Here is a 6,115-nt window from a genome sequence, read left to right on the forward strand (position 1 = left end):
TCACTTTTCCAGCACTGTAGAATGTCCATGTTGGGTACCCTTGTTCCCCAAGGGTCAGTCCTTGGACCAGTTCTCTTTTCTCTGTACACCTCCTCTCTCCGTAGTTTTATATTCTCCTTTGCTTTACAGTACCATCTGTATGCTGATGACACTTTTTTTCTCTACTGCTTATATTATTGCGATTACTGTAGCGTAGATTTGTATAGGCTATTCTTTTACATGCAAGACAGTGTGGTCAGAGGTTGCGCGCTGCTCTACGTAGTGAACAAGCAAAATTTATTTTCCTACTTACACATGTATTCACTTTCTTTCACATCATGTCTGGCTCTGCTGTTTCCCATTGTAAGTGCCTAAACAATACTGATTAATTTTGTTACATCTGTGGCACTTTCACCATTCCCAATCAAAGGGGGACATCAGCAGATTTGTAGAGCAAGCCTATTTGTCATATTTCAAAGGTAAACTTGGTGATCAAGATAAGTCTTAAAAGCCCGCACCTCATAAGGTGTGCAAACAGTGTGTTGAGGGTTTACGGATGTGGACAAAGGTAACATGTGATAAGATGCCATTTGGTATACCTATGGTTTGGCGAGAGCCAGGAGATCATTTCAGTGACTGTTACTTTTGTATAGTGAAAATTTCAGGATATAACAAGAAAAATAAATGTAATATAGAGTATCCTAGTCTACCATCGGCTATACGCCCAGTGGCTTAATCAGATGAAATCCCAATGCCGGTTTTCATTACACTACCCTCTCTTGAAGAACATTATGGTGATGAACTAGGTGACAACAATGATGAAGAGTTTGAAATTGAAGTCAGGACTCTGTTTGTAAGGGATTTGATCAGCATGAGTTGAGTGATTTGAGACTATCGAAGAAGGCTTCAGAACTCCTAGCATCAAGACTGCGTGAGAAAAACTTACTTAAAAAAGGAACAAAGGTATCGTACTTTCGAACCAGAGACATTGCATTGCTGCAGTACTTTAGAACTGACAGTGGTTTTGTATTGCAATGACATACCTGGTTTAATGGAGGAATTGGGAATTCCAATCTATAACTCAACTGAATGGCAACTATTTATCAATAGCTCAAAGCAGAGCTTAAAGTGTGTCCTCCTTCACAATGGCAACATATTTGGGTCAGTCCGAATTGGCCATTCAGTTTATCTTTGTGAAAAAATATGCAGAGATAAAGTGAGCCATTGAGTTGTTGCAATATCACCAACACAATTGGGTCATCTGTGTTGACCTTAAAATGGTATGCTTCCTTCTTGGTCAGCAACCGGGATACACCAAGTATCCCTGTTATCTGTGCATGTGAGAGAGTGGAGCTCGTGAGAGGCATTGGGTGGAAAGGAATTGGCCTCTAAGATCTGACTTAAAACCAGGTGATCCAAACATTCTACATGAGCCACTTGTTGATAGAAAGAATATTATATTCCCGCCTCTGCACATGAAACTGGGTCTGATGAAGCAGTTTGTTAAAGCTTTGCCAACTGAAGGAAAGTACTGTTTCAAGTACCTCATTTTGGCATTTCCAAGCATGTCATTTGAAAAAATAAAGGCCGGTGTGTTTGATGGTCAACAGATTCGGTAGCTCATCAAAGATGAACAAATCATCAGGACAATGTCAGAAGTCAAAAAGAATTCTTGGATATCATTCAAAGCCATTGTCAAGGACTTTCTTGGAAACACACCAGCAAATAATCACACAGAAATCGTCCAGAAACCCTTGAAGAGCTACAAAATGCTTGGTTGCAGTATGAGCATCAAGGTGCATTTTCTGCATAGCCATCTTTCCAACTTCCCAGAAAACCTTGGTGTAGTCAGTGATGAGCAAGGTGAACAATTTCACCAAGATTTGAAGGTCATGGAAGGACAGTATCAGGGTAGATGGGATGTACATTTGATGGCTGACTATTGTTGGAGCATCCGGCGGGATTGTCCTAACACTGAACACTCCAGGAAAAGCTATAGGTGTAAATTTTTACCTTACCTGATTAATTTTCAAATGTTTTACTGTGAAAAAAATGTCATAGTGTAACACTAAATCCTTTGTATGAACAAAAGAAATTTAAATAAACAGTACATTCAAGTTATTTCATTTTTTTTCATTGTATGTAAAATGTGTATGTTTTTTGAAAATAAATGGAGGGTACCCTGTATCATAAAAACTGGCTGTGATAGCAAAAAGTGGGGTCATTTCTGGATTCCCCACCTTAAAACTAGTAAAAAACAAGTGAGAGATCTAACTCACAAAAAATGCCTTCCCCAGTGTTATGAATGCTGCAGCCAGACTCATCCATCCTTCCCAGTGCTCTTCTTCTGCTGCCTCTCTTTGTTAGTTCTCTTCATTGGCTTCCATTTCACCTGAGAATCAAATTCAAGCTCCTGTTCTTTGCCTTTAAACCCTCACACAGTTCTTGTCCCACTTACCCTTTTGACCTGGTAGAAAAATACACCCCTAGCTGCTCTCTTCGCTCCTTCAATGACCTACTACTGACTTCCTTACTCATAACCTCATCACACCAATGGCTCCAAGACTTTTCTAGAGCTGCCCCGGCTCTCTGGAATGGTCTTTCTTGCCCTATTCGGCTTGCCCCTACCTTCTGCTTATTTAAAAGAGCATTGAAAACTCATTTTTTTTAAACTTGCCTACCCATCTTCTTCTGTCTCTTAAAACCCCCACTACTTCCCATCACTCCATATCTCCCCTCCTATTGTGTGTTACTTTCCTCACCTCCTAGATTGTAAGCTCTTTGGGGCAGGGTCCTCTTTTTGACACTGTCTGTCATTTGCAACCCCTTTTTAATCAACAGCCCTCCGTAATATGTTGGTGCTTTATAATATGTTGGCGCTGTTTAATAATAAAATAATAAACCCCTGCAGTCTTCTCAATGAGCCCAGTGTTTGAGGACCCTGGGTTTGTAAACAAGGAAGAAGAAAGAAGTCAGAAGACTCAGTGACTAGAACAGCACATGATCGTGGCTGTAGGAGAGTAATTTCTTTAACTTAGGTATGTAGTCAGTTTGGGAAGGATAAATTTAGGATTATAAGAATTAATTAATGCACCATGTGTTAGAAGGCGCCCTCCAGGCGCAAGAATCTAGGCGATACCTTGCCACAGGAGGACGCGTGCAGCCTATTTACTCCGGCTGCGCTGACAGTAGCAGTGGGGTTGCAGGATCAGTATACCCTGTAGGTTGCAGCATCCCTGTGGATGAGGTTTCTTTAGCATCCTCTGCACTGAGGCTGCACAGCTGAAGTGAATTGAGTTATGTGTAGCTGATTCCTGGTAATCCCAGGCTAACATTGGCTGCTGGGGCTTTATAGCCTCTCTTCTCCCAGTCTGAGGTGCCTGGTATAACGTCTGCTGGGCTGACTTGTGTTGGAGTGTTTTTGTGAGTTTTCCTGTTACTGACTTGCGCCTGTTTCTGACTATCCGTTTGAATTCTGCCTGGACCATCCTCTTCTTGTGATCCCGACTCTGTTTTTGCGTCACCCTTTGTAGTGGGCCGGATGGACTGATTTCCTGTGTTTTGACCTTGGCTAGTTTTTGGATTCCTGTCTTTTACTATGCATGCGTAGCTCTGTACTCTGCATTTAGTGTGCACTGGGTCGGCTGCCGGCCTATCCCCAGACACCATCCTTTGAGCACCTGTCCTGTCCTGGGGGCAACCGAGTGCTGGGAGACACAACCAGTCTCCCGAGGCTGAGCGGGTACTGCTATAGGTGAAAACTGCGGCATAGATTGGTGTCTGGGTAATACTGACATAGAGCCGGGCCTTAAATTATAACAGGCAACTCAGACTGGGAGCGGAGAGGCTATAAAGCCCCAGCAGCCAATGACAGCCTGGGATTAACAGGAACTTTTCAGCAATCAGCTGCACACAACTCAATTCACTTCAGCTGTCCAGCCCCAGTGCAGAGGATGCTGGGAGAAACATCATCCACAGGGATGCTGAAACCTACCTGAGCGCAGCCGCTGTAGGGAATAGGCTGCACGTGCCCTCCTGCAGTGAGGTATCACCTAGGTACTTATGCCCGGATGGCGCTTCCTAACACCATGTCAATATTTTGTGTCCTTGCTAATATGCTATACAGCTTTGAAATTTTCATTAGGTATACTGGCTTTTTACATGACTGTATTTCCTTGGTCCAATAGCCAAAACAGCTCTATGTGACTTGAAGGAGATAGGCACTGTAAGATAACCATGAGAACTGTAGCAGACACACAAAAATCATTACAAAAGGAGAAAAGCTTTAGGTAGTAAAGAATAATTATAATAGTTTTTAGGGAAAACTGCAGGAAAACTTTAATAGTTTGTGGTCAGTTGTATTTCTTTTTAAGGTGAGAGAGTCAAAAATATGAAAAAGAAGCCTTACCTGCTGGCTAATGATAAAAATATAAAATTATTAAGAAATATTCAAAATAAACTTGCATAAAATATGTATATTTTTGTACTGACAATAATAAACCACTTTATATTCCCTTTTAATGATAGCCGAGACAGGAACCTGAAGAATGTGCTGCTAGGTCAAGAATACCACGCACAGTGTAAATAATTATGATATATTTAAACACACTTCATAAGTCTCAGCACTTCCCTTTGTACCAGAAATCATAAATGTCACAAAGGAGAGAACTAAAGGAGTCTAAATGTGTGTCAAAGAAACACGCAAGTCTGAATATTTAGCCTTTTATCGAGACAAGTACTCTATATATCTTTCATCTCATAATGTCTAAGTTATAATAAACACATCAATGTTCACAAAAGCCATCACTCCAACCTAATCTGTGAAGAAGATTAAGTCTATGCCATGTTCATTCACAGGGAATGCTAATTAATGCCCATCTTTTCTTTAGACTGTCGTCAAAATAAAATGATTAATTATGTGTACACAAGCCATATACATTTTATTTACCAAACAGCATCTCTCTTTCATCTGCCACTCTCCCATTTAAAGATCACTGTCACCAGGACAAGTTATTCTTGGTTTGTTTGAAAATAAAAAGTAAGAGACTTTACTTTCTCATGTTCCTTACTTGTAGTTAACTGACAACTGTATGTTTGATCTCCTAACACAGGAAGAGATATAAGATCAGCAGTCATCTAAATATACATATGTATATATTCATAAGGAATAAAAAGAAAATAATAGCATTTTTCTTCTAATGAACAACAATTCAATGTTTTTCTTTAGGCACTAACAGGTTTAAGGGATGGTGCAAATGGATAAAAGCAGCATAATTTCTTTTGCATTCAGATTGCTTTTGATATAATTCAAAGTTCCTTCTCATACACTGCCTACCTACATTTAAAAAACGTTTTTTTAAAGTGCGTTCAAATCCTATTGGCCTGTATAGGGTAAAAAAGCATTTTAAAAGTAAACAAATGCCCATACATATAGTCCCTAAACTAACAACACATCATTAAAAAAAAAAACAAAAAAAAACAAACAAACATAATAAATACATATTTGTTGAGCCATTTTAGTGATGTATACAAAAAAGCACATTAACAAATATGCCCAAAATATTATTGCCATCCAAAAGTATTTTTAGGGTTCCAGAAACACTTGAGACCTAACTTTCAAAAGCGGAAAGTAGACCTGTAGCTTTGGATAAAGTTTAGAAATGATAATTTCTGATGAAATGGAGCCAGTAGGAGATGAAGTTCACACTGCCTCTCCCAGGCCAACTGTCTTTTGCCACCCTATCCTACCCCACTGGACTTGCTCGCCTTACTGATAATGATAAAAAAAAATGGTTAAACTCTCTCCATGCATGAAACCAGAATCAGTACAATGTAAAAATACACAGTACACTTATTGACAAAGATCATGCAAACTGCACATGAATAGAAAAAATTGACTCCATTGAATTGCTATAGCAGGTAAGAAGAGAATATGGATTTTTTTGTTTTTTTTTTATTACAAAGGAATGGGTTACTGGGCGCCAGTCCAAAATATTGTACAAGTTAACTCATTACTAAACCAGAACTACACACAACTCACACTCGAACTACAGGTGTCTGTATAAAAGAGGGGATCAAGAGGATAATTTCTGGGAACTTACTAGATGTCTTGGATAATTTGTGGTGACCCAGAACT

Source organism: Pyxicephalus adspersus, chromosome 3, assembly GCF_032062135.1.
Source record: "Pyxicephalus adspersus chromosome 3, UCB_Pads_2.0, whole genome shotgun sequence".
NCBI lineage: Eukaryota > Metazoa > Chordata > Amphibia > Anura > Pyxicephalidae > Pyxicephalus > Pyxicephalus adspersus.